A 19,408-nucleotide genomic window follows, 5' to 3' on the forward strand; every position below is an offset into this window, starting at 1 on the left:
GTTAACGGGAGTGGTGAGTTTTAACAATTGTGTTAAACAAAACCTTGGATGAAGGTCCCGCCTTCTTGATTTGATCTCCAAAATATAATTTCTTTGTTTCAAAAACCAGTTTTTTATATTTGGAGAGGCATAGTTTATAGATCTCTATCATAACTTTCCCTCCACTTGCGTTCAAGTTTTTTACATTCAAGTTTGTTTTTTGAGAATTCCCGAATACCAAGGGGCAGATGGCACTATCCGTTTAAGGATACATTGTTTGCCTGGCGCAAGTTTCTGACCAGCAGAATCTATCCATTTCGTGTATGCATTTGTGTCTAACTCAACATCAAATAATGGAGCAGGCCGTGATGATTCCAGCAGATTTCCCAGTTCCCATTTATCAATGTTTTTCCAGTCCCTAATGGTCGTAGACACCTTAGTGGAGGATCTAGAAAAATGACGATTGGTTAATTCAAGATCAAAAAGAACCGCCCCATGATCCGTCCAAGTGAGAGGGACTGTTTTGGAATAAGTAAGGGAGGGATTGTTTGAGAAGATCCCATCAAGAGTATGGCCTGCCAAGTGGGTGGGATCTGTCACTAATTGTTTGAGATCCCCGCCGCTAAAAATCTGCTGTAGGCTAATATTATCGGAGTCAGTCAGGTCTTCAAGATGGAAATTAAAGTCTCCCAACACCGTGAGAGATTTATTACATAGCCCTTCCTCTAATAGTAAGCCAATAGAATCTAAAAACCTGCCCTTGGGCCCAGGGGGTCGTCAATATAAAAGAATGGCACTAAATGTATCGTGATCCGAAATTTGCATATTAATAGACACTGCCTCTCAGGCCGAATTAGAGGCCTTAGTAAAGGTAGAATTTAGAGTTTCATGATATAACACTGCCAGACCTCCTCCTTTTTTGGTCGGTCTGTCAAGTGTATAACATATAAAACCGGGGGGAGTGGCATTAACAAGGTCGGGCCAGACGTTTCATTTGTCCAGGACTCCGTTATGAGAGCTAATTTAATATTGTAATTTTCCATGAATAGAGCGCATTCCATACTGTGCTTAATTAATGACCTTGCATTAAGAAGCAGGCACTTCAAAGGCTCATGCTCAGATAAAGCGGTCCTGCCAAGAGGCCCCAAACGCATTGTATGCCCAAGGTCTCAACAGTCTAATATAAGACACTTACCGCCTAAGTATCTCCAACATTAGGGGCATAAAGCACAAGGTGGAACATAATCTCACTAGCATAAACCAGAGTATGCAAGAGAACCTCAAAATCATAACAACACATTTAGAGGTAGCCAGAACAGGGACCGAAAATCAAACTACATGAAATACATAGGGGCCATCTCAGACACCTCCCCGTCGTGATTTGAAACCTGGTGTCTGCTGGGGGAAGGAAGTTCGAGATTTTATTTGTCGCTATGGATATTGTCCTCTTGGGCGGCATAGGAGCTGACCCCGCCTGGCGTCTTCTGATGAGGCTTGAGAGGATTAACACAGTGGATAGTGATGGCACCCGGGCTCAGGGAAGCACAACTGCTGCGACTGACCAGGCTCTGTGGCACCGTGGACACCCCAGGGCTGTTGTTCGTATTGTAGCTGAAAGAAGGTGTGGACAGCAAATAAGGAGCAGTGGGGCCTCATCACACGCTCAACAAGGCTGGAAGTGACAGGGGTGAGATGGTTGCCAGATGAACTACGTTGCTCAGGCCTGGTTCAGGCCTTTGGTGCATGCCTCCCTGGAGGGATGACCGGTACATCCTCGTTTAGGGCCTGTTTTGGTCGGGTTTTAAGGCAGCACTCGCCCGCCAGCTGTCTCAAATGACCCCTTCTGAAGGCGAGGGTAATAGTTGCTGCTCCTTAGGCTGAAGCTGACTCTGAAATGGCTCCTGTATCCGTATTGGCCGCCATTTTAAGGTCAGGCGTGGCAGGAGAACTCAAGAGGCCCCCCTCTGCATTTCCTCCCTCCACATGAAGCGTTTCCACGGGCTATCGTCCCCGCCCGAGTTTACGTCTCCCTGGGGGGGCCGCCAAATGACTGCACTGTCCACCTCCTGCACCCGCCCGGGGATCGGGAATCCGATGTTGCGTCACCCTTGCTGCCGGGCTCCCAGGCAGTTTGCACACCTTACCCCCGGAGTACAGCAGCGAGAGTCTGGTCGAGATCGGGTAGAACAGCTGAAGGTCTCTACCGGGAGCACACTCGTCACGACTCACTGTCGCCGCTCGTTGCTCGACCAGCCAAGGCCCACCAGAGGCCTACTCCACGGTGGTGGCGGGCGCCTCTCGACCCGGCTGCCTCTCCGCCTTTGCCGCCCGGGCAGGGCTGGTATGCACCGGTTCTTTGCGAGGGTGCCGGAGCCGCGCCCCGGCAGGCCCGCGATCCGCGCCCTCGCTTGCACTCTTCCGCCCCGTGGGGAACCGCCGGCCTCCCGCGGCGCCGCTTCCCACACCTCCGCTCTGGTGTACGCGCTGCAGGCACTCAGTGCCGTTGCTGCCTCCCCGTGCACCCCTCTCGCGTGAGTGCTCCATAACCTCCTCTCTCTATAACTCTCATTACCCCCTCACTGTCTGTAGTGCCTAGAAACCTCCCTTCATTACTGTCACTGGGGCTCCATAACCTCCTCTCTCTAGAACTCTCCTTACACCCTCACTGTCTGTAGTGCCTAGAAACCTCCCCTTCATTACTGGCACTGGGGCTCCATAACCTCCTCACTCTCTCTGTAGGTCTTAGGAACCTCCCTTCATTACTGTCACTGGGGCTCCATAACCACCTCTCTCTGTAACTCTCATTACCCCCTCGCTGCCTGTAGCGCCTAGAAACCTCCTTTCATTACTGTCACTTGGGCTCCATAACCTCCTCACTCTCTCTGTAGGTCTTAGGAACCTCCCTTCATTACTGTCACTGGGGCTCCATAACCATCTCCTTCTCTCTGTAACTCTCATTACCCCCTCGCTGCCTGTAGCGCCTAGAAACCTCCCTTCATTACTGTCACTGGGGCTCCATAACCACCTCTCTCTCCGTAACTCTCCTTACCCCCTCACTGTCTGTAGCGCCTAGAAACCTCCCTTCATTACTGTCACTGTGGCTCCATAACCACCTCTCTCTCTCTCTAACTCTCACGAACCCCTCGCTGCCTGCAGAGCCTAGAAACCTTCCTTCATTACTGTCACTGGGGCTCCATAACCTCCTCTCTCTCTGTAACTCTCACGAACCCCTCACTGTCTGTATTTTTTTTTTTTTTTTATAAAGCACAACATTCATCCCAAGGGACATCACGCCGCTAAAAAAAACATAGCTGAGTGTAGGCGGGGGAAATTTCCAGTTAGTAGTTTAATAGCCAGGAAATAAGTGTGTTTTTAGTTTTTTCCTGAACATTGGGTATTCTTCAGTCTGACGTAGTTCTAGAGGGAGTTTATTCCAATTGACCGCTGCTAATTTTGAGAACGATCGATCGCCCGTCCTAGCTTTGGTCGTGCGTTTGACTGATGCCAATGCCTGATGGCGGGATCTCAGATTAAACAAAGGTGCGTGAAATTTTAGTTTCCCATGTAGGATTTGAGGGCCAGTTTTATATAGCGTTCTATGTGCAAAACACATGAGCTTAAAATTGTCTCTTTGACATACAGGTAGCCAGTGTAATTCTTTCATGCAGAGAGAGGCAGAACTATATCTACTCTTATTGCATATAAGTTTAGCAGCTGCATTTTGGACTACTTGTAATCTAGTGAAAAGATAGTCGGTAATGCCCATATACAATGCATTACCATAATCCAGATTACTCACCAGAAGTGCCTGTGTCACGGTTTTCCTACAATTTAAAGGAATCCATGGGAAAAGTCTTCTAAGAAGTTTTAATACGGCAAAACTTTTTCTGCATAGTGATCGTACTTGGTTCTGCATAGACAGAGCATTATCAAAGATGAAGCCCAAATTCTTGGCGGCCTGCCTAGGTTCGGGAGCGGTTCCCAGAGCCTGGGGCCACCAACGATTGTCCCAAATTGTCTGAGCTCCTCCAAAAAGTAAAATCTCAGATTTTCCGGCATTGAATTTTAAGCAATGTCCAGACATCCAGTTTGCTATTTCAGTAAGACAATTGATGAGGTTGTCCTTAGTATCTACTTTTGTCAGCCTATCAGACAAAGGAATTACCAATTGTGTATCGTCAGCATATGAGCATATATCAAAGACCCATTTCCTGCTGATATATGCCAAAGAGGAGACATATATATTGAAAAGAGTAGGGCTCCGAGTAGCTCCCTGTGGCACTCCATAGTCGATGCTCTTAGCAGTGGAGGAATAAGGTCCCATTTGAATTATCTGGGTTTGGTTCTTATGAAATGACGCGAACCATGCTAAAGCATTTGAGCATAGTCCTTTTTCATGCAGAATCCGCAGTAGTTTGTTATGGGATACAGTGTCAAAAGCCGCTGTAAGATCCAAAAGGATCAGTGCCACGGCTTTGCCCTGATCGACTAGAGACCTAATGTTATCTGACACAGCTAGTAAAGTAGCCTCAGCACTATTGTTGGCCCTAAATCCGGTTTGTGAGGAATCAAGTAAGTTATTGGATTCGATAAAAGCCGTAAGTTGTTTATTAACCAATTTCTCTAGGACCTTCGATAAATACGGTAGTTGAGATATTGGTCTATAGTTAGCAGGATCATAGATTTCAAGACCTGGATTTTTAAAAGGGGAAATACAACAGTTTTTTTTCCAGATATCTGGAAAGGAAGCAAGCTCTAGTGATTGATTAAGAGCTTTAGTAACATGGGGACAAAGTACTGAGACCAAACGTGAAAAGATGAAATGTGGACATGGGTCCAACGGGGAACCTGCCTTAACTTCTATCATGGCTTTAGCCACTTGTTCTTCAGAAAAATATGTCAGCCTATCTAGGTGGTTGTGAGCTGCAGGATGAGGAGCTAAGTTTTCCCAAACCTTGGAATCTTCAATATATAAAGAAGTAAAAGTTGTGTACATTTTTGTCACTTTGTTTATGAAAAAGTTATTGAGTAGCTCACAGTTCTCAAAAGAGGGTGCCATAGATTGTGACAACAGAGTAGGCTTTTAAAGTTCCCGAATTATGTTATAAAGTTCTTTAGATGAGCTTCCTGTTTCTTCGATTCTATCCAAGAAATACTTAGTTTTGGCCTCTTTTAGGGCTCCATGATAGATGTATCTACATAGCCAAGCAAAAAACGTATCTGTGCTGGTCTTTGAGAGTCTCCATTTATGTTCCTTAATTCTACACTCTTTTCATATGTTTTAGATTCGACGTATACCATTTTTCAGATTTATTAGTGGCTGGTTTCCGAGTCAGTTTGGGGGCGCACTGATCGAGTGTTTCTTCATTATCATACTGTAGCTGTGTAGCTAATGTATTTATAGAATTCTGGTACGAAGGCTTCAAAATACAAGAAAAAATGGCACTGAATGATTCCTCCGTAATTTGACTCCAAGCCCTAGACCTTAGCTGATCCCTCCTCTCGGGCTTTGGTGTATGTTTGGGTAAACTAAAGGAAAAGGAGATTAGGAAATGGTCCGTCCATAGTAAGGGTTTAATTTCCTGAATACATAATGATTCTATGTTAGAAAATAATAGATCAAGGGTGTGGCCGGCCACATGAGTTGGTTTAGTGATCCTTTGAAATAGTTGCATTATGGCCATATCATTGTCAAGATGTTTAACTCCTGGGTTTGTAGGCCCTTCGTAGTGAAGATTAAAATCTCCTATGACTAAAAACTAATTTTGCTTCAAGCAGAGAGGGAGAAGTTGTGTTAGTAAATTGGAGCTTAAATCAGGCTGATACTCTTGCGGGTTGTAGATGACCACCCCTCCAAATAGTTTATGGTCACCCACAGACACTGAGAACGCTAGAATCTCATGTGTGCCTGTTTTAGTGACCGAAATGGGGATACAGGTGAAATGGTCTTTAGATAAAATTGCTGTCCCCCCTCCTCTCTTACCGCCCTTCCTATTAAGTTGTACATTTTTATATCCTACGGGTAGGGCAGTGACAATATTGGGAGTATTATTATCATCGAGCCAAGTCTCGGTAACGAAAGCCAAGTCTGGACTTAAATCGTCCAGTATCTCCCAGATTTCGATACTGTGTTTAGGGAGTGATCGGGAATTAAAATAAATACAGTTTAAGTCCTGCATATTATGTTTAGGTATAAGTATTTTCTCTGGGTGAATAGATTGCAAGCAACTCACAGCTACCCCATTTGCAGTATTTGCAAGAAAAAGGCCCTTCAAGTTTTTCAGGAGATGATTTAATACATGCCTTATCAGGGCTGAAAGTGTCTCCTATAGCTGCAAGTGCCTCTGATGTGTAGATGAGGGGCTTAGTTTTGTTGGTCGAAAATTGAGCAGCATTTATGGCCCCTGGTCCAGTTCGGGTGCAGACGGGCTTGCCTTAGGCGCGTCTTCGGCGCGACAGCGGCGCCCCCACTGCGCGCGTCCGGCCCTGCATTTGCTTTAAGCTTTTCCCCCCCAGGAAGTTGCGGGCGACTAGAGCGCCAACCTTCTTCCGCTAAGATGGCGTTCACCCCACGAAGTCAGATAGCAAAACGTAAGTGGCAAAGTCTAAACTTTAAAACAATTCAATCAATTACAGGTCGTTCTTTTTAAAATTCATTCAGCAGCAATGGAAATGTGCAAAATTAGCGATTTTTAAGATGGGTACAGAGTTAAAAACACTCCTTTCAGCGCGTACACTCGATTAGGTTCTGTAGCTCCTAGAAACCTCCCTTCATTACTGTCACTGGGGCTCCATAACCTCTCTTTCTCTGTAACTCTCACGGACCCCTCGCTGCCTGCAGCGCCTAGAAACCTCTCTTCATTACTGTCACTGGGGCTCCATAACCTCCTCTCTCTGTAACTCTCATTACCCCCTCGCTGCCTGCAGCGCCTAGAAACCGCCCTTCATTACTGTCACTGGGGCTCCATAACCTCCTCTCTGTAACTCTCATTACCCCCTCGCTGCTTGCCATGCCTAGAAACCTCCCTTCACTCCTCTCTCTCTGTAACTCTCACGAACCCCTCACTGTCTGTAGCTCCTACAAACCTCCCTTCATTACTGTCACTGGGGCTCCATAACCTCCTCTCTCTCTGTAACTCCTACGAACCCCTCCCTGTATGTAGTTCCGAGAAACCTCCCTTCATTACTGTCACTCAATAAGCTCTCTCTCTGTAACTCTCACGAACCCCTCGCTGCCTGCAGCGCCTAGAAACCTCCCTTCATTACTGTCACTGGGTCTCTCTCTCTCTCTCTCTCTCTCTCTCTCTCTCTCTCTCTCTCTCTCTCTCTCTCTCTCTCTCTCTCTCTCTCTCTCTCTCTCTCTCTCTCTCTCTCTCTCTCTCTCTCTCTCTCTCTCTCTCTCTCTCTCTCTCTCTCTCTCTCTCTCTCTCTCTCTCTCTCTCTCTCTCTCTCTCTCTCTCTCTCTCTCTCTCTCTCTCTCTCTCTCTCTCTCTCTCTCTCTCTCTCTCTCTCTCTCTCTCTCTCTCTCTCTCTCTCTCTCTCTCTCTCTCTCTCTCTCTCTCTCTCTCTCTCTCTCTCTCTCTCTCTCTCTCTCTCTCTCTCTCTCTCTCTCTCTCTCTCCTTCCTTTCCCCCCCCCCCCCCCTCCCCCTGCAGCGCCTAGAAACCTTTCTTTATTACTGTCACTGGAGCGCCCATAACCACCTCACTCTCTGTAGCTGTCACGAACCCCTCACTGCCTGTAGCACCTAGAAACCTCGCTTCATTACTGTCACTGGAGCGCCCATAACCTCCTCTCTCTCTCTCTCTCTGTAACTCTTCCAACCCCTTGCCTGCAGCGCCTAGAAACCTCGCTTCATTACTGTCACTGGGGCTCCATAACCTCCTCTCTCTCTCTGTAACTCTTCCTTACCCCCTCGCTGCCTGCAGCGCCTAGAAACCTCCCTTCATTACTGTCACTGGGGCTCCATAACCTCCTCTCTCTCTCTGTAACTCTTCCTTACCCCCTCGCTGCCTGCAGCGCCTAGAAACCTCCCTTCATTACTGTCACTGGGGCTCCATAACCTCCTCTCTCTCTGTAACTCTTCATTACCCCCTCGCTGCCTGCAGCGCCTAGAAACCTTTCTTTATTATGGTCACTGGCGCTCCCATAACCACCTCACTCTCTGTAGCTGTCACGAACCCCTCACTGTCTGTAGCGCCTAGAAACCTCCCTTCATTACTGGGGCTCATGGCCTCCTCCCTCTCTCTGTAACTCTCACGAACACCTCGCTGCCTGCAGCGCGTAGAAACCTCCCTTCATTACTGTCACTGGGGCTCCATAACCTCCTCTCTCTCTGTAACTCTTCTCCTTACCCCCTCGCTGCCTGCAGCGCCTAGAAACCTCCCTTCATTACTGTCACTGGGGCTCCATAACCTCCTCTCTCTCTGTAACTCTTCTCCTTACCCCCTCGCTGCCTGCAGCGCCTAGAAACCTCCCTTCATTACTGTCACTGGGGCTCCATAACCTCCTCTCTCTGTAACTCTCATTACCCCCTCATTACCTGCAGCGCCTCGAAACCTTTCTTCATTATTGTCACTGGCGCTCCCATAACCACCTCACTCTCTGTAGCTCTCACGAACACCTCGCTGCCTGCAGCGCTTAGAAACCTCCCTTCATTACTGTCACTTGGGCTCCATAACCTCCTCTCTCTGTAACTCTCCCTACCCCCACGCTGCCTGCAGCGCCTAGAAACCTCCCTTCATTACTGTCACTGGGGCTCCATAACCTCCTCTCTCTCTCTAACTCTTACCTTCCCCCCCGCCCCCCGCCTGCAGCGCCTAGAAACCTCCCTTGATTACTGTCACTGGAGCTCCATAATCTCCTCACGCTCTCTGTAGGTCTTAGGAACCTCCCTTCATTACTGTCTCTGGAGCTCCCATAACCACCTCACTCTCTGTAGCGGTCATGAACCCCTCACTGCCTGTAGCACCTAGAAACCTCCCTTCATTACTGTCACTGGGGCTCCATAACCTCCTCTCTCTCTCTGTAACTCTTCCAACCCCCCGCCCCTTGCCTGCAGCGCCTAGAAACCTCGCTTCATTACTGTCACTGGGGCTCCATAACCTCCTCTCTCTCTCTGTAACTCTTCCAACCCCCGCCCCTTGCCTGCAGCGCCTAGAAACCTCGCTTCATTACTGTCACTGGGGCTCCATAACCTCCTCTCTCTCTCTGTAACTCTTCCAACCCCCCGCCCCTTGCCTGCAGCGCCTAGAAACCTCGCTTCATTACTGTCACTGGGGCTCCATAACCTCCTCTCTCTCTCTGTAACTCTTCCAACCCCCCGCCCCTTGCCTGCAGCGCCTAGAAACCTCGCTTCATTACTGTCACTGGGGCTCCATAACCTCCTCTCTCTCTGTAACTCTTCCTTACCCCCTCGCTGCCTGCAGCGCCTAGAAACCTCCCTTCATTACTGTCACTGGGGCTCCATAACCTCCTCTCTCTCTGTAACTCTTCCTTACCCCCTCGCTGCCTGCAGCGCCTAGAAACCTCCCTTCATTACTGTCACTGGGGCTCCATAACCTCCTCTCTCTCTGTAACTCTCATTACCCCCTCGCTGCCTGCAGCGCCTAGAAACCTTTCTTTATTATTGTCACTGGCGCTCCCATAACCACCTCACTCTCTGTAGCTGTCACGAACCCCTCACTGTCTGTAGCGCCTAGAAACCTCCCTTCATTACTGGGGCTCATGGCCTCCTCCCTCTCTCTGTAACTCTCACGAACACCTCGCTGCCTGCAGCGCGTAGAAACCTCCCTTCATTACTGTCACTGGGGCTCCATAACCTCCTCTCTCTCTGTAACTCTTCTCCCACCCCCCCTCGCCTGCAGCGCCTAGAAACCTCCCTTCATTACTGTCACTGGGGCTCCATAACCTCCTCTCTCTCTGTAACTCTTCTCCTTACCCCCTCGCTGCCTGCAGCGCCTAGAAACCTCCCTTCATTACTGTCACTGGGGCTCCATAACCTCCTCTCTCTGTAACTCTCATTACCCCCTCATTACCTGCAGCGCCTCGAAACCTTTCTTCATTATTGTCACTGGCGCTCCCATAACCACCTCACTCTCTGTAGCTCTCACGAACACCTCGCTGCCTGCAGCGCTTAGAAACCTCCCTTCATTACTGTCACTTGGGCTCCATAACCTCCTCTCTCTGTAACTCTCCCTACCCCCACGCTGCCTGCAGCGCCTAGAAACCTCCCCTTCATTACGGTCACTGAGGCTCCATAACCTCCTCTCTCTCTAACTCTTACCTCCCCCCCGCCCCCCGCCTGCAGCGCCTAGAAACCTCCCTTGATTACTGTCACTGGAGCTCCATAATCTCCTCACGCTCTCTGTAGGTCTTAGGAACCTCCCTTCATTACTGTCTCTGGAGCTCCCATAACCACCTCACTCTCTGTAGCGGTCATGAACCCCTCACTGTCTGTAGTGCCTAGAAACCTCCCTTTATTACTGGGGTTCTCATGGCCTCCTCACTCTCTCTGTAACTCTCATGAACACCTCGCTGCCTGCAGCGTCTAGAAACCTCCCTTCATTACTGTCACTGGAGCTCTATAACCTCCTCTCTCTATATAACTCTCCCTACCCCCTCGCTGCCTGCTGCGCCTAGAAACCTCCATTCATTACTGTCATTGGCGCTCCCAGAACGTCCTCTCTCTAGGAACCTCCCTTTATTACTGTCTCTGGAGCTCCCATAACCACCTCACTGTCTGTAGCGCCTAGAAACCTCCCTTCATTACTGGGTTTCTCATGGCCTCCTCCCTCTCTCTGTAGGCCTTGGGAACCTCCCTTCATTACTGTCACTGGGGCTCTATTGTAGAGAAACGCCTGGACACTTCTGAGGTGAGTAGATGAGATTTATTGCAGAGCACAACTTAAGCATACACATCGCCAGCTGACCAAACCACCAACTGACTCAAATAGAACATTACTAAAGAATGTAGATTACATGCAGTTATTCTGAAAGAGTGGAGAAAGGCAAACACAAAGGATGGCAATATATCAAAGAGTAGCCATGTTGTGAGAACTAACAATGTACAACACACCTTCCTCCTTTATAGGGAAAAGAACATTACCACTAACATTACTACTATTTATTCAGTTAACAATAATCATTCAAATAAGCAGGTGGTCTGCGAAATCTTGTATTTCTGATACCCACGGACAAAGGAGTGTTTTGAAGGTTAAGGGAGTTGAGAAGCATTGCTTGAATCGCATGCATCACCACCACCTACACTCCTTCTAGTAACAAGCACAGAAAGCGAAGCAGTGTCTTTCATTGCAGACAACATGTAACCACTGTTACCTGAAGAGACATGAGTGTCCTGATCAACAATATCAGCAAAGGCCGGTGAAGGATTTTTTTGATGCAGAGCAACTTTGCGAAGATTCAATTTTTCACCATTGGTCAAAACGACATAATGAAGAAAAACCTCTTTGACACTGAAAGGACCTTTAAACTTAGATAAACCTTTGGATATTCTTCCAGGTTTCACTTTGACTAAGTCACCTTTGGAAGTGTGAGAAGATGATGTACCTTTTAAACAAACAATGGGTGCAGATTTCAAATGACCACCTTTAGTTACCCATTCTTTGATCCAGGAAGGAGTAAGCTTGGTACCAGGAAGTCTGCCACGCATGAGTTCAAAAGGCGACTTATCATTAGAACTATGTATAGTGGTGCGATAAACCCAGAACATTTCTTGAACAATGTCATGAGCAAAACCACCGCTGGAGCAAGCCATCTGAATTATACCTTTGACCAAACTGTTTGACCTTTCACACAAACCATTACCCTGTGGGTTGTACAAAGATGTCCGATGGTGTGTGACACCACAACTAGATAAGAAAGAGCACATTTTGTGGGAGACAAGCTGGGTACCATTGTCCTTGATAAGAATGGAAGGATAACCTTCCTCTTGAAAAAGATTTTACAGGAAGTTAATAGTGCTCTCAGTGGTGATGTCTTTGACAAAACTAACTGTAAGCCATTTAGAGAAAACATTGATAGTCACAATGGCAAAACGTTGACCAATGGGTAGCTCCTCCATTGGTCCAATAAAATCAAGACATATGCTGTGCCACGAACCACTGGGACTTGTCAACTGACCCATAGTCGAACCAACTGCAACTTCAAGTCTCTTTTCACCCTCTTTGCATGGCAAACACTTCTCAATCCAGGATGACACTTGTGAATCCATGCCCGGCCACTTTGAGCCTACGCTGGGTCAAAGTTTGTCCCAAATGTCCTTCATGGGCAATGTTAAGAAGCTTAGGTTTTAAGTTAGGAAGAATGAATTTATCACCTCTCATGAGAATATTATTCCACCCTTGTCGCCAAATTCTTGTAGAGAAACACCTGGTCACTTCTGAGGTGAGTAGATGAGATTTATTGCAGACGACAGCCTAAGCATACACATCGCCAGCTGACCAAACCACCAACTGACATGCATAGAACATTACTAAAGAATGTAGAATACACGCAGATATTCTGGAAGAGTGAAGAAAGGGAAACACAAAGGAAGGCAATATATCAGAGTAGCCATGTTGTGAGAATGGACAATGTACAACAGGCTCCATAACCTCCTCTCTCTTTAACTATTCTTACCCCCCTCGCTGCCTGCAGCACCTAGAAGCCTCCCTTCATTACTGTCATTGGCGCTCCCAGAACGTCCTCTCTCTGTAACTCTCATAACCATCTCTCTCTGTAGCTGCCACTAAGCGCTCACTGCCCACAGCTCCTAGAAACCGTCCTTCATTTCTGTCACTGGAGCTATCATGGGCTCCTCACGGTCTCTGTACCTGTCTCAAACGCCTCAGATTGTCTGTACCTCTCTCGACACCCTCACTCTATATCTCTCACAAACCCCTCGCTATCTGCAGCTCCTAGAAACCTGCCTCCATTACTGGTGCTCTTGTAACCTCCTTACTCTCTGTAGCCGTCACAAACCCCTCACTATCTGCAGCTCTCAGAAGCCACTTACTCTGAACCTCCCAACCCCCTCAGTCTATAGTTCTCGCAAACCCCTCACTTTCCTCCCTATCTCTCTCTCAAAAACGACTTACTCCGAACCCTCCATCCAACACCCGCTTTACCTGTACTTCTCATCACCCCTTCAGCCTCACTGTGGTTCTCACGAACCCCTCATACTTAATGTAACTCACATAAACCCCTCTCTCTAATTGTCCCAACTCCTCACTCTCTAGTTGTCACAAACCCCTCACTCTCTCTGGGTCTCACCAACCTCTCTCTCATCCCTTACTCTCTCTAGTTCTCACAAATCCCTCCCTCTCTAGTTCCCACAAACCCCTCACTCTCTGGCTCCTACCAAGTCACCCTCTCTCGTTCTCACGTAGTCCTCACTCTTCTCTCTGTAGCTCTCATAAACCCCTGCCCACAGAGTAGAGCATGATAGTAACTCCTTGGTGATAGGGTGGTAATGAAGAGAACTGACGGTCCTGACCAGACTTTGCCGTCATTGCATATACTTTGATAATTCGCACTTTTCTTGCTCTTGGCTGACTTACTGAACCTCGCGTGAGTTGCTGAAGCTGCTGTCATAACAGCGAATAGCTCAGGAGACATCATGGGAGTAATTAGTGCCAGGGACATTCTTAAATGGCATGCTTTGATACTCGGGTCTTTTATCTGAATTTCTAAAGTTTTGTGTTAATTACTAGTTTTTGTTAGTTATTGTAGCAATTCAGCCCTTTGGTTGTGAGTTGGTTTTCTTCTTGTGAAGTAATTGAAAGACCTCATGATGCCACATCTTTGATGGCACTCTGGTTCATCAGGTATGGAATGTCTCTTCTGCTGGTGCTTAGGTTTTATCGATTGTTGTTTATACAAGCCTTGACAAGTGATTGACTGTTTGGATGCAGAGAGTAATGTTTGTTTTCCTTTGTTAAGGTTGGCAATTTTTGAATGCACGTTTTAAAATAATTCTATCTGATATTTCTGTATATCATTTTGCAGATGCTACTTATTAAAATAATAGTGAATTTGAATGAGCTAATGTCTTATTTCAACGGTACCAACATTATCATTATGATGTCTTTAAGTAAGGTGTTCTTGCTTCAGATTGGATGTTTGCTTTTACTCATTTCCTAGGAATATAGTCTACCTGGCTCCATACAATCTAAAAGCAAATCAGACATAGCCTGGCAGAACGAACAACATGTTTCATCCCCATCTGAGGTAGATTGGAGAGCGGCAACCGCCTTCCACCAATCACAGTCCAGCATCAACAGAAACCAGGTAAAAGGAAGTGAAGGCTGCCTCTGAGCTACAAGTCAGCTGGGGTGTATGGGGGCAGCAGGTTCCCTTTAGTGAAGAAGAGGAAGGGGGCTCGGAAGGAAAATTACTTTCTTGGTTGCAGCATAGTATAAAAAGATTGAGCGGAACTTGTTCTGGAAAGTTCTTGTAATTAATTCAGATCTTGGGATTGGTTAAAAAATAGTTGTCATTGCCCAACACATACTTTTGGCCCCTCACTGGCGGGAGCCAGCTGTTTATGGGTTTGTGCAATAGGCATGCAATGTCAGTGCAACAATTAAGATGTACTTCTCAGGAATGTTTGTGGTGCTTCTGTGTAGATATTCTTTAGAATGCGTCATCAGTAGTGTTTATTTGCTTGTGGCATAAAAGCCCAGGGCCTGCTAGAAGGGAGGGTCCTTCAGATCTGATGTAGCCAGCAATGTAAATGGGGTCCATTGAGAGCATTGCAGACTCTGTAGTTCTTATGCTAGTCTGAGGGTCCAGGCAAGCATTGATCAGTCGAATATAATGTTCATGGTTTCAGATGTACCTTTGTTCACTGGGTCTATCCCAGTAGGAAGTTTCTAGTATCTCACTGTGAGCGTATGATTTATGTGCTTCTAATGCTACATGAGATAAATTGGGATGTTTTCTGTGATAGGTGAGCTTTGCTATCAGGTACACATAACAATAGTCGTCATTAGACAAACATTTTCTGTATTGCTCATTGATGAGAATTTTAGTAAAAGGAGACTTGACAACTTAAAGATGAATTGGGGCCAGCAGTCCTTTCCCCCACATGTTCAGACAGAGTGTCGGATGATGCAGCATTTTTCTTTCCTGGCTCGTTGTGGTTTTAAATGACGGGGGCATGGGAGGATGTACTTAAAAATGAATATAGATGCCAGTTAGCAGGATATTATTCTTTGGTTGCCATTTAGTATATAGAAAAGAGACCCCAGCGAGCATCTAATTTCTCACTAAGTTAACAATGCGGTAAGAAGACTCTTCTCATTTTAATGAAGAGTTGGTTTGAATGGTTTAAAGGCTGAATATGCCTGTAGGTACAACGTAGAGATCCTACTATAGCCCTAGAGAGGGCTCATAGAAGTAACCAATACAGTAGGGGGAAGGGTTATTATGGAGATGAAGCATCAACAGGGTAGAGACAGCGTGAAGGGGTAAGTGATTTGTATGAATCTAATTTGAGAAGGAAGACGCAAGTTTCTTCAGGCGAGAAGGAGGAGAACAATTTCAAGATAACAGAGATTGAATTAATTCCTCTATTGTGAAATGTATCAATACTTGGAGAAGTCGTGTTTTTCTAAGGTAATGAAGCTGTTGAGTGGTACATTGGGTTATGGTAGGATATACATTTGTGTAATATGGACTACTTTAGGTATGTGCTTTGTTACTTTATGTATGGAGGGCAAATGCAGTAGAAAATATCTAAATGCAACGAATTCTGGCGATTGTTTTGGCCATCTCATGAGCAAGGTAAACTGAGTTGAATCAAGATATGCACAAGGTAAGACGTGAATCAATCACAAAATCTTTACCTTTGTTTAAATTGTTTCCAATAAGTATTTTTGAGCAATTACAAGTAACGGGGGGAACTATACTCACCTGAACGCCGCCATCGCCAAGAGTCCATTCAGCTTACGCGCTCGTGCCGCCACCGCCAGGAGTCATCGCCAGCTAGATCCCGCGCCGCCGCACGGGACTACGAATCCCGGCAGCACTTGCGGCGGCGCACAGCACGCACGCATCAACGGCGCCAGGAGGCGCATAAAATCAGCGTCAGGCCGGCGGAGCAGGGGGAACTATACTCACCTGAACGCCGCCATCGCCAAGAGTCCATTCAGCTTACGCGCTCGTGCCGCCACCGCCAGGAGTCATCGCCAGCCAGATCCCGCGCCGCCGCACGGGACTACGAATCCCTGCAGCACTTGCAGCGGCGCACAGCACGCACGCATCAACGGCGCCAGGAGGCGCATAAAATCAGCGTCAGGCCGGCGGAGCGGGGGGAACTATACTCACCTGAACGCCGCCATCGCCAAGAGTCCATTCAGCTTACGCGCTCGTGCCGCCACCGCCAGGAGTCATCGCCAGCCAGATCCCACGCCGCCGCACGGGACTACGAATCCCGGCAGCACTTGCGGCGGCGCACAGCACGCACGCATCAACGGCGCCAGGAGGCGCATAAAATCAGCGTCAGGCCCGCTTCGCGGGACGCCCGGAGCGAAGCCCGGGCAAAGGGCGGGCCCTCTACGGCAGGAAGAGGCAGGGGCAGGGCCATATATGCTGCAGGAGTCACATTGGACACTTTTGCGCAAGTAAGTTGAGCACACATATTTCCCCGAATTTATTACTTCGTACGTTTTGCAGTTACAGTATAAGTCATGCCTAAAAAAGCAGTCACAGTTCAAAATAACAAGATGAATAATTATTTGGTCCAGACTGTTCAGAAGATCAATACGCAGAGGCGGGAGTCATTGGGGCTGAGCCAATCACCGGACTTACTTTGTCTGTCCCCACCCACTTCTGCTATTACTCCGTCTGATGAAATTAACACTCAAGATGTTTTTAGCGCCACCATGTCAGCCGACACTGTCGCACAAGTCATACCTGATATTTCGGACAATGTAATCCCGGCCTTTGAAAACTCGCTTATTGAGGGTGATATAAATATCTCGATTGACATTAATTCTGACCAAGACACTCAGTCTCAGATATCCCAGGTGCCTACTCTTGACTTAACTCCTACAGCCCATGAAGTTAGACCCAAACGTCAATGCATCAAGATCCCTCTTAAGCGGGGTGGTCTACGCTCAGGGGCTAAATGGAAGAGGACTAATACCTCAAAATCTACACAAATGAATCATGTTGAGGATCCCTCTATTTGTTCTATTGAAGAAGCCCTCTTAGACAAAATCGCGGACTTTATTGAGACTAAAATCAATTTTATTATTAAACCCCTCATTTCTAAGATAGACAAATTACAAGCAGAGGTTAAAAAGCTGGGTGGTTATCAAAATTCAGTTGCAAGTGGTATTGAAAACTTAACCACGATAGTTACCCTTCTGAACAATAAACATGGGGAAGCCGCTGATGGAACTATTTTGGGCGCCGGAAAGGGAACAGAGCCTTCTGGGGAGAATCCATCGTCACTGATTCCCAACGTTGCTGCTGGGTCCTCTACGTTCCAGTGTCCCCCAGCAAATCCAATTCCTGCGGCAAACGTTAACCACATGCAAACATTACAACCCCATACTTCTTTGACGGATCCCCTGCAATTTATTGTTGAAGCCACACCCGTGGTGTTAGTTCTTGCAAATGTTCCTCCATTAGAAAGAGGCTCGGTGGAAAGTTCTAACTCACTGTGTAGCAAAGCTTTACACTGGTTAACCAGAAATGTGCGGCTAGCTCCAGGAGGACAGCAACATCTCGCAAGTGTAATCAAAACAGCATCTAGGGTTCCTTGGCTGGGAAATCGCCCAAAAAAATTCAAAGGTGATTGTGTGGCCGTGAGTTTTTCAAACCAAAATGTTCTTCCTAATATTCTTGCAAATATCCTTCCCCCTCAACGAAGACAAGGTACTGTGGTTCCCCTTACTCTGAAATTCTTTTATGGGGAACAGCAGAATGTATCAATCCCACAGACTCCTGTTTTAGGATGGAACACAGATTGGGATTCTCACCCTAGATGGGGTCAAGATATAAGGAATAACGCACCAGCCTACCGACAACAACCATTTGAATTTAACCCTGTTACACAACCTTTGGAACTGTTTAACCGTTTTGCGCCACTTTCTTTTATGGATCAAAATGATTGACTTTTGCCAAGTCAAATTAATGATGTTGAGGAACCACACCCGGCACTTGTTTTACCTCTCCAGTTCTCTGCAGGCAATAGAGCCTGTAGAATTTTGAGCTGGAACATTGCTGGACTTAGGAACAAATTTAAAGACAAAATGTGGCTGGATAAAATCAGAAGTTATGACATTCTTGCTTTCCAGGAAACTTGGGACACGTCAGAGTGTCTGCCCTTAGATGGCTACTCTCATTTCTCTGTGCCCGCAGTTCCTAGTAAAGCAGGAAGAGCTAGGGGTGGGCTAGTTGTGTATATTTCTCTTGACGTTAAAGGTAAAGCCAGATATATCCAGTCTAAATCCAAAAACTGCTTAATGGTTGAATTGACTTCATCAAACTGTAACCCTATTTTATTCGTAAATTTTTATAATTCTATGACCAGTCAACTCCCTAACGAGCATTTGTTAGCCCTACAGGATCTCTTATCTACTCATATTGAGAATAGCTGTTGTGAACTTGAGGTGATCCTCATGGGAGACTTTAATATCCATCCCTGTTTGGCAGGCTGTCAGAGGGAATATGAGATATCTTCTTTTCATCCTTCACCTCCGCATTTTGAACACACTCTATGCGGAGAGATTTTGGAATCATTTTTGGCTACCCTCAACCTTTACGAATCCTGTACCTGCTCAAACGATTCGAGGCTACCAACATACGTGGGTCATGATTCTGGTACAATTATAGATTATATTTTTGTTTCTTTAAGTATTCTACCTAAAATATTCACTTATACGGTAGAAACTTCTGTTTTTAGCGATCACAATCCTGTGATTTTAGAGGTTTTAGCATTTGGTGCCCTGGAAAATAGGAAGATTGACACATTGTGCGCATCAGGCCTTGAGCTTAAAGATCAAAATCGTAGGCTAAAATGGGACCAAGTTATCCCAATGTCTTTTTTACAGGAGACATTGGCCAAATTGCCATTTGTCTTGATAACGAAAACTCGAGTGCCAAAGTGGTTGATGCCTTTGGGGCTATATGTCATCAAGTTAATCTAGATTTGACCATAAAGGCAAAGTCAAACAAACCAATTGGCCCTAGATGGTTTGACTCAAACTGTTCTAGGGCCCATTCAGCCCTTCTTAAAGCCCTAAAGTGTAAACCTAGAAATAGAGTACTGATAGCTTCATTGAGGAAACAATACAATCTTGCTATTAGGAAGAGGAAATCTGAGATCAAAAATGAGGCTTGGAATGTTTTGTTACTGCCCGAGACACAGAAAGATAGTGCAAAATTCTGGGCAGTCATAAACCATCCATATTTTGTGG

At 46.6% G+C, this 19,408-nt stretch overlaps 1 protein-coding gene across 2 annotated transcripts in view; it reads left to right on the plus strand.

Moving 5' to 3' along the window:
* Positions 1 to 19,408, plus strand: part of VPS37C (VPS37C subunit of ESCRT-I) — a 91,791-nt gene that overhangs the window by 7,941 nt on the left and 64,442 nt on the right. The window contains exon 2 of one of the 2 annotated variants that reach the window (XM_085651459.1): positions 14,121 to 14,267. The exons of the other annotated variant lie outside the window; for it this stretch is intronic. The gene's annotated coding sequence lies outside the window, so the exon portion shown is untranslated. The remainder of the gene's footprint in view (positions 1 to 14,120; positions 14,268 to 19,408) is intronic. 2 annotated transcript variants of the gene reach the window in all.

This window comes from Triturus cristatus, chromosome 4_1 (genome assembly GCF_964204655.1).
Source record: "Triturus cristatus chromosome 4_1, aTriCri1.1, whole genome shotgun sequence".
Lineage (NCBI taxonomy): Eukaryota > Metazoa > Chordata > Amphibia > Caudata > Salamandridae > Triturus > Triturus cristatus.